Source organism: Lynx canadensis, chromosome B4, assembly GCF_007474595.2.
Source record: "Lynx canadensis isolate LIC74 chromosome B4, mLynCan4.pri.v2, whole genome shotgun sequence".
Classification (NCBI taxonomy): Eukaryota; Metazoa; Chordata; class Mammalia; order Carnivora; family Felidae; genus Lynx; species Lynx canadensis.
This window is the reverse complement of record NC_044309.1, coordinates 15,202,866-15,217,377: the sequence shown is the minus strand read 5'-3', so window position 1 is coordinate 15,217,377 and position 14,512 is coordinate 15,202,866.

Here is a 14,512-nt window from a genome sequence, read left to right as displayed (position 1 = left end):
GGATTTTCTCCTAACTCTGACAGATAGTGATTGTTTTATTTTATTTTATTTTTAACAAATTTTTAATGTTTGTTGATTTTTGAGAAAGAGAGAGAGAGAGTACGAGTGCAGGAGGGGCAGAGAGAGAAAGAGGGAGACACAGAATCTGAAGCAGGCTTCAGGCTCTGAGCTGTCAGCACAGAGCCCAACACCAGGCTCAAACCCATGAACCATGAGATCATGACCTGAGCTGAAGTTGGAGGCTCAACCAACTGAGTCACCCAGGAACCCCTATAGTGATTATTCTAATAGATTAAAGTAGCATTTTAAATTCTAGTACTTTGAAAGAGGACGAGAATTTCTGTTATTTACTTAAGATTTCGGCAAAAAGTTTCAAAACTTATGAGCCATGTTTGCCAATGTCTTCCAATACTACTAATAACACAAGCCAGGAGTTATGGTGGTATATTTATGGGACCAAAAGTAGTGGTTACATGGACTCTGACCTATGAGGTTTTCCTATGCCACCTACTTACTGACGTAGAAGCAAAGCCAAGTTTTGCTAGAAACTTGATTTGCATGATTTCAGTGAGATTGTTAACTTTGCTTAAGACCAGAATATGCCATTCAAATAATAGTTTGACTGGTTTTTCCTCCTTAATAAAAGATTTCCAAGGCTTAGGAATCAGTTCTCATCTCTAGGCTCCCCAGTAGGAACCAAAAAAGCAATGTGATAGTGTGAAAATAATAAAGCAAAAACAATCCTAGAGCATCTCCAGGAGTGAAAAGTATTTTCCAATTCTCTTAACACATCATCTATGAATTAGATGATGTGACATTAAGACTGCTGATACACAGAAAGCTGGGGCCCTTGTCCAAAATGCATTGAAATTCAGGGCCATGTTTTCTGTGCTGAGATAGGTGCTGAGAATTTGGAACATGTCTATTTTTTGAAAAAAATGATATCATAACTATTTCCCCAACCATTTATTTTTACTTTCCAAAAACCATAGTAATAACCTTTTCTAACTACATAAAAACTGCATTCATGCCAAAAAATTGCAACAGCATATGCTAATTCAGTGCTGTAGTAACTTTATGACTTGGTACTGCCTTAGAAATGAAGTAAGCCCTGATACAGGGTTTGAATTAGACCCTCTGAGAAAATTCTAACAAGGAGGGTAAGTGGTGCTGCCTGTATCAAAGCCCAGGACTCCATCTCCTGGCCAGGGATGGACAACATTCCTTTGAAGCGTCTTGTCACACCGGAGAAAGAAAAGGCCACAAAGAACACAGAAAATGAGCAGAGGCACATGTCACATGTTTGCATGAACATATTCTGGTACTAGCATGCCGACACGTCATGACCGGTAACTAAATCCTTTGGGATTTGGAGGTAGCTGTAGGACCCCAATGGAAACACTTTGACTTTGAGGGTGTTGTAGGGTTCCTTTCCTTGAATACTGGAAGGTGGAGTAGATCTTACCTGCATGTATTCTCTGAATTAATCTAGTCCAATCTGGATTTCAAATCCAGCCATTTGATACACGTACATATGACCTTGTGTGTCATTTGATGTGGGAGTAACAGGAGATTAAACACAGTCTCTGTGGCTGTCAGGTAGATGGGGAGATAAGATGTGAAAATGAATAGACAATGAACAACACAAGGCTATACCTAACTGCTAAAACCAACAGAACTTGTGTTTTCCTGTCTTACTTTGTGCTCTTGGTCAAAATGCCATCCGTCCTTTAAAGCCCATCCTCCAAGAAGTCTCCTTTGATCCTGCTGAAAGGAGATCTTTTCCCCTTTTACAGCTTCATGGCTTACCTACAGTACGAGTCCAGTAAGTACTTATTAAATGGAAAAGTGATACATTAATTCTTGTTAAATGAATAAGTGAGAGATGTAGTAAGAACTTAGAGGTTAAGGTGATTGCTTCTGTTTGGAATGTTGAGGGAAAAAAATTTAATGGAAGAAGTAACATTTAATTCCCTTTTGGGATTGTTACAAGAGTAGAGTCTTTGCTAATATGTCAAATTCACGGTACATAAAAGGGTAAGATTTATACATCTCTGAAGAGACATCCGCGGATAGTATCATGTTCCTTTTCTATCAACACCCCCCCACACACCCCCACCCCCACACACAGCAAGGATTTCTGACTTGGAAGATTTAGCATGGTATCTGGCCCACAGAAAATGATCAGTGCAAGCTGAATAAATGATTGAAATATTTTGAAGAAAAAAAATTCATCTTAAATCTATATTGCCAGTCAATAATTCTTCCTCTTTAAAGAACAAAATTAAGATTTCTTGAGACCTCTGTTGCAGGAAATTTCACACGTATCTCCTAATTTCAGTTCTTGCAACAATGCTGGGAGTCTGATATTATTCCCACCATTTTTGTAAACGGAACGTTTGGCTCAGTGGGATCAAGTAACTTGCACAGGTCACAAAGGAAGTAAAAGAGTGGCAGTTCAAATCCGAAACATGATCTTTCCATTATGCAGAATATGTGGAAAACGCAGATAACATAGGTACTCTGTGTGGTTGGTTCATCCTTCAAAACAGCGTTGTCATTTTTATTTTTAACATTGCCTGCCATGAATTAAAACTTTGTTTAGTCCTCTCCTTAAGAAGCTATTGTGGCCTTTCTGGTGAAACCACCCGAGTCTCCCATCTTAACCAAACCCATTGGGTTTGGAGAAATGTTCCTGAAATCTTTCCATCTTTTCCCCAGCATTATTGCAAACCTGGTTTCATTTTTACATTAACACATCCTCTGGTATTATATATATAAATAAAATAAACTAAATCCGGTGCTTCTTGTGCATCCTGATTGGCCAGGCCAGATGGAGTGATTTCTGCACTAGGATTGAAAATCAAAACACAGTGCTTTTTAAAGAGGTGGAAGTTTAGAAACAACTGTTCATGGCAGACTTAGCTTTAATTCTAAGGGGGTTAAGGTTTGTTTTCAAACCACGTTTGATGATGGAATATTGGGATCTCCACCCTGGAGCTACTATATATGTATCACACGTCTATGTTGCCCTTGACAAAGAGGGGGGCATAGCTAGAGCTGAGCTGTAGAGGGTTGCAGAGCAATGTAGCTGCTATTATCACAGTTGTGGTAAAGTGACGGTTGTTTTTACTTTTGATTTTTAAGAGCCTGTATGGAGAAACCAACTGATGAAAAGTCGCTTTGTTGCATAGGTTCTGCCCCCCACCCCCGAAGAACAAATTCTGAAGAGCACTACATGCTTATTTCCAAGCACTTAATATGAGTTAGGGCCCTTGCACTAGCTACCTGATTTAATCTTCAGGATAATCCTATGAAATTAGCATGACAATTCCTGTGTTGAGGATACATGAGATCTTTAGGGTCACACAACTAGTGTAGAGAAAAGCTGGGGTAACTAGCAAGTTTATGGTTCCAAAACCCTTACTTGATTGCAATGCCAGCTCTGAACGTACCATCAGGAATGTAAATGCATCAGAAGACAGGTTTCCTCTGTCACCAAGAAGACAGGGCCTAGAATATCTCTAAGTAACAATGTTAGCATTTTGGGATGTATACAGGTTGGGGATATCTGATGCTTGTTTTCACTTTTCACCAAGAGAAGACAAAGGATGTCATGCAATAGGACAGTGTAATAATGATGAAACCAATATGGAAAGCATTGTGGCATAATAGCTTATATATAGGATTTGGATCCAGAAAGTATTAAAGGTGGACTTCACTTATTTTCCTAGCTAGATAACCTTAAGCAAATTATTTACCCCATTTACCCATTTCCTCATCTCTCCAATGAGGATAATACGGTCAATGATTAATATACAATTAATGGTATGATTAATGCATTAAAAGCAGTTGATATTTAATGCATACATCTGGAGTTGGGAAATAAATATACACCTGTGAAACCATTTCCACTATCTGGGACATAAACATATCCATTACTTCCCAAAGTTTCTCCCTAACCTCATTATTGTTATTGTTTTTGTTATTTTAATGCACGAATACCTAACATAAGATATGCATTCTTAGCAATTGTAAGTATACAATACAGCATTGTTAGCTATCAGCACTGTGGTATACAGTAGATCTCCAGATCTTACTTATCTTGTACAACTGAAAGCTTCTGCCTTTCATCCATCACCTCCTCATTTCCCCAGTCCCTGGCACCCATCATTCCACTCTCTTCTATGAGTGTCAATTTTGGATTCTATATTAAAATGAGATTATGCAGTATTTGCCTGTCTTATTTCACGAAATATAATGCCCTCCAGGTCCATTCATGTTGTTGGAAATGGCATAATTTCATTCTTTTTCAAGGCTTAATAATATCCCATTATACCACAATTTCTTTATCCATTCATCTTTTGATGGACACTTAGGCTGCTTCTATGTCTTGGCTGTTATAAATAATGCTTCAATAAACATGGCACTACAGAGATCTCTTAGAATGCTGATTTCACTTCCTTTGCATATATACCCAGAAGTGGGGTTACTAGTTCATATAGTTGTTCTATTTTCAATTTTTTGAGTGTTTTCCATAATGAATGTACCAATATACATTTCTATCAACAGTGTCTGGGAATTTCCTTTTCTCTACATCCTTGCTACCACTTGTTACCTCTCTCTCTCTTTTAATAATGGCCATCTTAATTAGAATAAGGTAAAATCTCATTGTGATTTTGATTTATAGTTCTCTGATGATTACTGATGTTGAATATCTTTTCATGTACTTATTGGTCTTAGTTTTTGGATACTAACCCCCCATCAGATGTGTGGTTTGCAAATGTTTTCCCCCATTCTGCAGGTTGCCTTTCCATTTTGTTGATTGTTTCTTTTCATATGCGGATACTTTTTAGTTTGATGTAGTCCAACTTGCTTGGTTTTGCTTTTGTCTTCTGTGCTTTGGTGCCATATCCAAAAAATTATTGCCAAGACCACTGTCAAGGAGATTTCCTCCTATGTTCTTCATCTAGGAGTTTTATGGTTTCAGGTCTTGAGTTCAAGTGTTCGATCCACTTTTTTTTACTTTATTTAAATTCGAGTTAGTTAACATACAGTGCAATATTGGTTTCAGGAGTAGAATTCAGTGATTCATCGCTTACATACAACAGCCAGTGCTCATCATAACAAGTGCCCTCCTTAATAACTATCACCCATCTAGCTCATCCCCCACCGACTTCCCTCCATCAACCCTTAGTTTGTTCTCTATCATTAAGAGTCTGTTATGGTTTGTTTCCCTCTCTCTTTTGTCTTTGATCCATTTTGAATTGATTTTTGTCTATGGTGTAAAAGTCCAATTTCATTCTTTTGCATCTGGAATCCACTTTCCCCAACAGTATTTGTTGAGAAGACTATCTTTTCTCCATTGTGTGTTCTTGGCACTCTGGTCAGAAATTAGTTGACCACGTATGCATCTGTTTATTTCTAGGCTTTCTATTCTCTTTCATCTGTCTATATGTCTGTATGCCAGTAGCATATTGTTTTGATTGCTTTAGCTTTGTGATATAATTTGAAATGAAGTTTTGTTCTCTTTTAAGATTGCTTTAGTATTGTTTTTTCTGTTTTTGTGAAAAATGCCATTGGGATTTAGATAGAGATTGTGTTGAATCTGTAGATCCCTTTTGGTAGTATGGACATTTTAACAATATTAAGTCTTTTAACCCATGAGCACTGGGTATCTTTCCATATATTTGTGTCTCCTTTAATTTCTTTTATCACTGTTTTATAGTTTTTGGTATACAGATCTTTTATCTTCCTGGTTAACTTATGCCTGAATATTTTATTCTTTTTGATTCATATTACCCCCAAATCAGTGCCTGTTTTGAGACCACAGAGCTGCAAATAATGTGAGTTGCCTCCTGTGCCCATTCCCTGCCAGCTGAGGCTGAGCAAGGCAACACTCTACCTTCCTGTTTCAGCATTCATACCGTAAACACGTGTCTTTTTCATGGTATGTTTAGTGGCAATTATTTCCACAATTTTTGCTTTTCATGCTTGTGCTTTCTGGCGATTTTGCTGTTTAAAATGGACACTAAGCATAATGTTGAAGTTGTGTCTAGTGCTTCTAAGTGTAAGAAAGTTACGATGTACCTTACAAGGAAAAATGTGTGTTAGATCTGCTTTGCTCAGGCATGAGTTAGTGTGTTGGCTGTGCGTTCAGTGTTAATGAATCAACAATAGAGTACCTCCAGCAAAAGGAGGAAGACGTTTTTCTGTCTTGATGTAAGTCCACTCTGGAAAAAATGCTAAAGTAGTATCTGGAGTGTATGATGAAGCAATGGGAAAAGATGGAAATACAGATACATTTGTGGATTCATGAGTTAAAAATCGTGGCCCCCACATATTTCTATTGGTTAACGGACGCTCCCCTCATCAACATTACTCTCTCAGTTTGTAATTTTTCTCTTTTAGAGAATTTGTGTCACTAGAGCAGTTGAATTGATTGGACTAGTTATTCAAAATTCAGCAGAGTCTTTGGCAAATAGATGATAGGAGGGATAGATCTGGCAAATATCTGGGTCACTGACCCAGGGTAGTGATAGAATGTGCAGTTGAAGGAGTTTTTTCAGAAGGGGCAGGACAGCTTTGAGTGCCTATTATGGGTTGGAGGGCACAGTTTAGAAGGTCAGGAGAGAACACATCGGTAAATAATAAGAATTTAAGAGGACACATTTACTTGCTTTATTTCACAAGTTTGTCCAGAGTCTCATTGAGGCTCACAAGAAATTATTTTATTGACATGCCTCATGCAATGAAAACTCAGTCCATTTGGCTCAAACTAACAATCATAGTTGTTCAGAATTCATGCTACGTGCTATTTGTGTTGCATCAAATTGCTTGATAGTCATTAATTAAACAATTACTCAAATTGGAAATGTCTCTCTTAGGGGAATGTTAAAACATAACGATAAAGAACATAATTCTCATTAAGAACTATTAGTCCAAGTGTGACAAGCTTCATTTTTGTCTTATAGAAAACAGAGATGTGATTTGGTATTTAGTCAAAATAAATGGGTTATGACACATTCCACCCTTTAAAATGTTCCAAGGCTGGTGGGATAAAAGAAGGAGATCTGCAGATGGTATGCCGAGCAAAGGCATCTAATGAACCTAGCGTTGCTACATAGCAACAGCATTAGCATTTCATTTGTTGGAATGAATTATTTGAGTTTTTCACTTTTTCAAAAGGTTTATGCACTGATCTTCATGCAACGGTATAACTAATGATTAAAAATGAACAAAGGCTGGAAAAATAGGACTTATTAACAAAGGTTACAAGACCTGAAATAATTAAATCTGCGAGAAGGCTGATGGAATTATTTGGTCAGGATTTTTCAGTGCCTGAAGGAGGACTGCCCAGAAGATAGTAACTAGCTGTTCTTTCTCTCCATGGAATATATTAATAAATCTCAAAGGATGTCAATCTGAACTACAATAGGAGTTATTGGGGTGAGTTATGAGAAAGAACTTCCTGCCTGTTTTGGCAGGAAAGACTAAAATAATTTAGCAAAGAAGGTGTTCAGTTTTGTTCCCCTAAGAGTTTTTCCTGTCCCTCCCCGCAAATTAGAATCAATTCTCTTTGGCCTGAGAGATATCGGAACAGCCCTGTCTGAAGATAGGGGACCAAATGGTGTTTTGATGTCTCTGTTTTCAATAGGTTTGGTTATTACAGTCAATGTAGTGTGCTCAATGCTATATAAGCCTACTACTATTCTAAGACTTCACGGCTTTATTCTTTTTATAAGAAAGATCTCAAATTAGAGGTTGAAAATGTAAAAATAACAATTGCTTTAGCCCCGAGGAATTCTTAAAGCATGTCCATTTTCCTTGCCTCCTATAACTACGAGTTCATTATTAGCAAAAGCAGTTTTATTCATATTTCCTCACTTGCTTCCTCCTCCTTTGTCCCCCTCCTTTTTCCTCTCTCCCTTAATCTAACCCATGCAGGGTGGTTACTTGAGGGAATGGTTTTATGAATAAAGACCTTTGCTCAAGAGCCTTGGTGTGCGATTATAGATTAAAGCTTTCATTTTGGAAGTCAGAGCAATATACATCCGTAAAAATAGCAGTAGCAGCATTACTTTAATTACTGCATGTAGGAAGCATAAGAAGGATTCAAGACAAATACAGCACTGTAGATTGTAGCCTTTAAGAGCTGCACTCTGGCTAATTGTACCAGTGTTCATGCTGGGGCCAATGGACACCTCTTGGGGAAAGTCACCGAGGTTATTTCCATGTCACACATACGTGGCTCTGATTCTGTGGTTGTGATCATCCCTCTGTCCTGTTGGCTGGTTTTGTTTTAGATCCCTCAGTGACTCATTTTCCTGCCACATGTAGGCATTGTGGCCTTCCAATCCTCCACCATAAGAATTTACTACGTGGTCCTCAACTGCAGTTTCCGGGTGATCATCTAAGATACGTAGGCCCCGTGCAATATTTGGACCGTATCTATACTAAGAAATTACTTGTTGTTTATCTGAAATGCAAACGTAACTGGGCGTCTGTTCCGTATTCTTATTTGCTAAATTTAGCAACACTATTCTAGATGGCATTTTCACTAATTTGACGGTGTTAAATGGGATTATTTCATATGGATGGTGTCTACTGCAACTCCATTAATAGCGAATGCTGGAAATTCCTCAAACAAAACAATGAAGGGCAAACTCAGAGTTTAATTTAGAGGGATTTAATGATTTAAGAGTGAACATCACACCTTAGAGTGAAAGACAGTGAGTTTGGTTTTGTTGGCTAACCAAACAAAGCAGACTAAGAGAATACAATGTGTGGATTGATCTATAATTTTGGTCTGGAGCACAGATTTTCCTAGCAGAGTAGGCACTTTGTGATTATAACTGTTTAAAGAACTTTGTGATTGTATTTGTTTTTATCTATTAAAAAAAAAGACATCAGAAAATACGTGGCTCCCTGTGAGCCAGAGTAGGGAGGGTATCATGTAATCGTTGAATGCTCTTGACCTGAGTTATGCAAATGAGGTATGTATCCAGTTTCAGTGAACGTTCTGTGTGCATTCAAGAAGAATGTGTATTCTGCCTAGAGCATGCTTTTTTTTAATGTTTATTTATTTTTGAGAGAGTGGGGGAAGGGAGAAAGAGAGAGGGAGGGGCAGAGAGAGGGGGACAGAGGATCTGAAGTGGGCTCTCCACTGTCAGCACAGAGCCCAACGGAGGGCTTGAACCCAAGAACTGTGAGATCATGACCTGAGCTGAAGTTGAATGCTTAACCAATTGAGCCACCCAGGCTCCCCCACGTGGAGCGCTCTTTAAATGTCAATTAAATCAAGTTAGTTGGTGGTGGTCAAATCTGTGTTCTTGTTCAATATAGTACTTGTTGAAATATTTATTGAGAGAGAGGTATTGAAATATCTGATTCCCTGGTGAATTTTTCAATTTCTTCCGGCAGTTCTATCGGCTTTTACTTCATAGTTTTTGAAGCTGTTGTTAGAGGACTAAACATTTAAGATTACTATGTCTTTTTAACAAATTATGATCCCTTACCCTTTACTCATGATGAAACGACCCTCTTTTTCCCACAAAATAAGTTTTATTCTGGAATTTACCTTGGCTGATATTCATGTAGCCACTCCATCTTTCTTTCTTTTTAGTGTGTGTATGTGTGTATGCACATCATATCTGTCTGTCTGTCTCTCTGTCTGTCTATCTATCTACCTACCTATCTACCTACTTATCTTTCTAACAACTCACATCTTTATCCACATATCTGTTGATGGACCCTTAGGTGTCTTCCATATCTTGGCTATTGTAAATAATGAAATAATGCTGCCATAAACATAGGGGTGCATATATCTTTACAAATTAATGGTTTCATTTTCTTTGAATAAATACCCGGAAGTGGAATTGCTGGATTTTATTTGTATTTTAATTTTTTGATGTAACTTCATTCTGTTTCCCACAGTGGCTGCACCATTTTGCATTCCTGCAAACAGCACATGAGGGTTGCCTTTTCTCCACATCTTTGACAACACTTGTTATTTCTTACCTTTTTGATCAATAGTAATACTGGCAGGTGTGAGGTTCTATCTTATTGTGGTTTTGATTTGCATTTCCCTGATGATGAGTGATGTTGAGCATGTTTTCATGTGTCTTTTGGCCATCTGGCTGTCTTCTTTGGAAGAATGTCTATTTAGATCCTTTGCCCATTTTTTAAAATTGGATTGTTTGGATTTTTTTTTTGATACTAAATACTATGAGTTTATATATTTTAGATACCAACCTCTTACTGGTTATATCATTTGCAAAAATCTTCTCCCATTCAGTAGGTTGGCTTTTCATTTTGTTGATGGTTTTCTTCAAAAAGCCTTTTAGTTTCATGTAGTTCTGTTTGTTTATTTTTGCTATAATTGTCCTTGCCTGAGGACACAAGTCCAAAAAATATTGCTGTGATCCATGTGAAAGAATTTAATTCCCTATGTTTTCTTCTGAGGGTTTTATAGTTTCTGGTCTTACATTTAAGTCTTTAATTCACTTTGAGTTTATTTGTCTGAATGGTGTATGAAAGTGTCCAGTTTCATTCTTTTGTGTGTAGTTGTCCAGTTTCCCCAGCATCGTGTATTGAAGAGATTGTCTTTTCCCCATTGTATGTTCTTACCTTATTTGCTGAAAATTAATTGACCATGTAAGTGATGGTTTATTTCTGGACCCTATATTCTGTTCCAGTGATCTATGTGTCTGTTTCTGTGCCAGTGCCATACTGTTTTGATTACTGTGGCTTTGTTTAGGGTTTGAAACCAGGGCGTGTGACGTGACTGGCTTTGTTCTTTCTCAAGATTGCTTTGGCTTTTTGGTGTTTTGTGGTTCCACATAAATGTTAGGATTCTTTGTTCTAATTCTGTGAAAAGTGCCATTGCTATTTTGATAGGGATTGCATTGAATCTGTAGTTTGCTTTGGGTGGTATGGCCATTTTAACAATATTATTCCAATCCATAAGTTTAGGACATCTCCCCATTTATTTGTGTCATCTTCAATATCTTTCATCAGTGTCTTATGATTTTCAAAGTACAAGTATTTCACCTCCTTGGTTAAACTTATCCTGGATATTGTTTTTTTAATTTGAGAGACAGATAGAGAGAGAGAAAGAGAGAAAGAGAGAAAGAGAGAGAGAGAGAGAGAGAGAGAGAGAGAGAGAGAATCCCAAGCAGGCTCCATTCTCAGCATAGAGCCGGATTTGGGGCTCAATCCTACAATCCTGGGATCTTGACCTGACCTGAAATGAAGAGTTAGATGCTCAACTGACTGAGTCACCCAGGTGACCCCCTAGATAATCTTTTTAATGCACTTGTAGAAAGATTTTCTTCTATACTTCTCTTTCTGATGTTCATTATTAGTGTATAGAAATACAAGATTTATATATATTAATTTTGTATCCTGCAACTTTGCTGAATTTATTTATCAGTCTTAATATTTTTAGGTAGAGACTTTAGGGTTTTCTATATATAGCATCATGTCACCTGAAAATGGTGAAAGTTTTACTTCTTACTTTCCAATTTGGATGCCTTTTATTTCTCGTATGATTGCTGGGGTTAGGACTTCCAATACAATGTTGAAGAAAAGTGGTAAGACTGGGCATCCTTCTTGCTCCGTATCTTAGAGAAAAAGCTTTTAGCTTTTCATCATTAAGTATGATCTTGTCTCTGGGCTTGTCACATATAGCCTTTATTATATTGAGGTACATTCCCTCTATACCTACTTTATTGAGTTTTTACCATAAATGTATGTTGAATTCTATCAAATTATTTTTCTATGTCTATTGAGATGATCATATGATTTTTACCCTTCTTTGTGTTCATATGGTGTATCACATTGATTGATTTATGGATATTGAACCATCCTTGCATTTCCAGAAAAAAATCCCACTTGATTATGCTGTATGAGCCTTTTAATGTATTTTTTGGTTTGGATTACTAATATTTTGTTGAGGATCTCGGTTCATTAGGAATATTAGCCTGTAATTGTGTGTGTGTGTGTGTGTGTGTGTGTGTGTGTGTGTGTGTTGCTTTTGTCTGGTTTGGTATCAGGGTAATGCTGGCCTCATAAAATGTTTGGAAGTATTTATTTCTCTTCAGTTTTTCAGAATGTTTTGAGAAGGATAGGTACTAACATTTTTTAAATGTTTGGTGAATTTACCTGTGAGATCATCTGATTCTGGTCTTTTGTTTCTTGAAGGTTTTTTGATGACTGACTCAATTTCATTGTTAGTAATCAATCTGTTCAGATTTCCAATTGTTCTTTATTAATTCTTGGAAGATTGTACATTTTTAGGAATTTATCCACTTCTTCTAGGTTGAGGCATTTGTTGGAATTTAATTACTCATAGTAGTAGTCTCTTATAATCGTTTGTATTTCTGTGGTATTAGTTGTAACTTTTCTTCTTTCATTTCAGATTTTATTCATTTGAGCCCTCTTTTTTTCTTAAGGAGTTCTGGATAAAGGCTTATCAATTTTGTTTATCTTTTCAAAGAACAAGCTTTTTGTTTCATTGATCTTTTCTATTTTTTTGTCTCTATTTCATTTATTTCTACTCTGATCTTTGTTATTTCCTTTTTTTTACTAACTTTGATCTTTGTGCTTTTTCTAGCTCCTTTAGGTACAAAGTTAGATTGCTTATTTGAGATTTTTCTGGTTTCCTGAGGTAAGCCTATATTGCTATAAACTTCTATTTGTTGTTTCCATTTTGATTTGTCTCAAGGTATTTTTTAAAAATGTTGTTTTAACGTTTATTTATTTTTGAGAAACAGAGAGAGACAGAGCCTGAGTGGGGTGGGAGGGGCAGAGAGAGAGAGAGGAAGACACAGAATCCAAAGCAGGTTCCAGGCTCTAAGCTGTCAGCACAGAGCCCGATGTGGGACTCCAACCCATGAACTGTAAGATCATGACCTGAGCAGAAGTCGGTACTCAACCAACTGAGCCACCCAGGCACCCAAAGTGTCAAAGTATTTTTATAATTCCTCTTTGATATCTTCACTGATCCTTTCATTGTTTAGTACCATGTTGTTTAGCCTCCACGGTTAGTTTTTTTCCCCCAGTTTTCTTGTAATTGAGTTTTAGTTTCATACTTTTGCATTCAGAAAAGATGCTTTATATGATTTCAATCTTCTTAAGTTTACTGAGAATTGCTTTTTGGTTAAACATGTAATCTATCCTGAAGAATGTTCCATGGGCACTTGAAAAGAATTTGTATTCTGCTGTTTAGGGATGGAATGCTCAGTATATTTCAATTAAGTCCATCTGATCTAATGTGTCATTTAAAGCCAGGTGGTCTTAGTGTTTTTCTGTCTGGATGATCTATCTTTTGATATAGTGGGATGTTAAAGTCCCTCAGCATTACTTTATTCCTTTCCATTTCTCCTTTTATGTGTGTTAATATTTCCTTTATGTGTTTAGGCCCCTGTGTTGTGTGCCTAGATATTAATAAGGTTTACATCCTCCTTTTGGAGTGATTCCTTCACCATTATGTAATGCCTTTCTTTGTTTCTTGTTACAGTCTTTGTTTAAAGTCTATTTTGACTGATGTAAATATTTCTACCTCAGACTTCTTTGCATTTGCATGGAGTATCTTTGTCTATCTCTTCACTTTCAGTTTGTATGTGTCATTAGAACTGAAGTGAGTCTCTTGTAGGCAGCATGTAGATGGGTCTTGCATTTTTATCCATTCGGCCACCCTGTGTCTTTTGATTGGAGCATTTAATCCATTTAAATTTAAAGTAATTATTGATATATATGTACTTTTGTATATATGACATATAGATATACCATTCTGTTGATTATTTCTTGTTGTTTTTTTTACAGTTCTTTTCTGTTCCTTTATTCTCTTGCTTTCTTCCCTTGAGAAGAAACACTAAGAAACAGAAGAAACACTAAGGGACTCGCCTTAGTGTTATGCTGATATTGTTTTTTCTTTCTTTTTTGTGTGCCATCTGTGTAAATATTTGGTTTGTGTTCACCAAGAGGTTTTATATAACATGCTACATGCATAGCAGTCCTTTTTAAGTTGATGGTTGTTTAAGTTCAAATGTCTTCTAAAAGTAGTACATTTTTTTCTTCCCTTCCACTTTTTGTGTTTTTGGTATCAAATTTTACGTATTATTATTTGTGTATCCCTTGACTAATAATTGTAGGTCTATATTATTTTACTACATTTGTCTTTTTACCTTCAGACTAGCTATGTAGATGGTTGACCCACTACCTTTACTGTATGTTTACCTTTACCAATGAGATTTTTCCTTTCATAATTTTCTTTTTTTTAGTTATGGTCTTTTTTCCATTTAAAAAATTCCCTTTAACCTTTCTTGCAAGACTGATTTGATGGTGATGAACTAATCTCTCTCTTGATTTGGAGTGATAACCTTTCTGGGTGGACTACTCTTGGTTGTAAGTCTTTTCCTCTTTGAATATATCCTGCTGTTCTCTCTGACCTGCAAACTTTCTGCTGAAAAATCAGCCAATAACCTTATGAAAGTTCTCTTATATATAA